The following is a 1,370-nucleotide window of genomic DNA, read 5'->3' on the forward strand; positions in this document are numbered from 1 at the left end:
CAGCTGGTGGGCTGGTGCAGAGAAAACAGCCTGATCCTGAATGAGGAGAAGATGAAGGAGATCATCGTCGACTTCAGGAAAAAACAGCCTCACCACGCTCCACTGATCATCAACAGCTCAGCTGTGGAGGTGGTCAGCACCACCAAATTCCTGGGGGTCCACATCACAGAAGACCTCACCTGGACTATGAACACTACGGCACTGGTCAAGAGGGCACAGAAGCGCTTGTACTTCCTGCGGAGGATGAGGAGAGCCCACCTGCCCCCACCCATCATGAGGACGTTCTACAGGAGCACCATAGAGAGCATTCTGACAAGCTGTCTCTCTGTGTGGTGTGGAGGCTGCACCGCCTCCGATTGGAAGAACGTGAGGAGAGTGGTGAGGACAGCAGAGAGGATCATAGGGGCTCCTCTTCCCTCCATTCAGGACATTTCATCTCAGCGCTGCATGTCCCGTGCCCGTAACATCATCAATGACCCATCACACCCCCACCATGGACTGTTCTCCCTGCTGCCCTCTGGGAAGAGGTTTGCAGCATCCGCTGCAGGTCCACCAGGTTCTGCAACAGCTTTTTCCCTGCTGTCATCAGACTGTTGAACACTAGAACTGTTGAGCTCTAAACTGAACTCTGCATCACACATTCACAGAACTGTACTTTATGACACTACGGACCTCTATCTTGCACTATCTCGCACTACCAACTTTACTGAACTTGTATAAACCCTTTAAATAGAAGTTTAATACATGGTTTAGCATTCCTCTGCACACTCTTGAATACTGTTTTGCCTACTTGCACTATTGCATAATTATCACTGCTGCACTTTATACTTATTTTTAATATATATATATATATATATATAGTATATATGTATATATATATATTTTCATAGGATATGTTACTTCTATTCAACTGCAATATCACTACTTTGTTGTAAGACGTATGCAACGGAATTTCGTTTTGTATGCACCATGTGCAGACAAGATGACAATAAAGTTTGTCTAAGTCTAAGTCATGTCAGGTCAGCTGTCTGGAGAGAGAGAGAAGTCAGGACCTGCGGGCGGAGCACCACCGTGCCACCGCCGCCATGACGGAACTCAAAAGCAAACTCCATGAGGAGAAGCAGAAAGAGTTAGCCATTACCAGGGAGACATTACTGCGGCAGCATGAAATGGAGCTGATGAGAGTGATCAAAATCAAAGATGGAGAGATCCAGCGACTGAATGCCTCGGTCCTCAGCCTGAGGGACGGCTCCATGGACAAGGTGATCCGCTCTATCCGTGTCTGACTATCCGCACGCCACGTCGGGCTTCGATGCGGCCGCTACCGTATTGTGTAGCTTGTCCCCAGTAAGCGTCGCGGCGCTCCGTTG

The sequence above is a fragment of the Syngnathus floridae genome, unplaced genomic scaffold (genome assembly GCF_059516105.1).
Source record: "Syngnathus floridae isolate MCC-2025c unplaced genomic scaffold, RoL_Sflo_1.0 HiC_scaffold_29, whole genome shotgun sequence".
NCBI classification, from domain to species: domain Eukaryota; kingdom Metazoa; phylum Chordata; class Actinopteri; order Syngnathiformes; family Syngnathidae; genus Syngnathus; species Syngnathus floridae.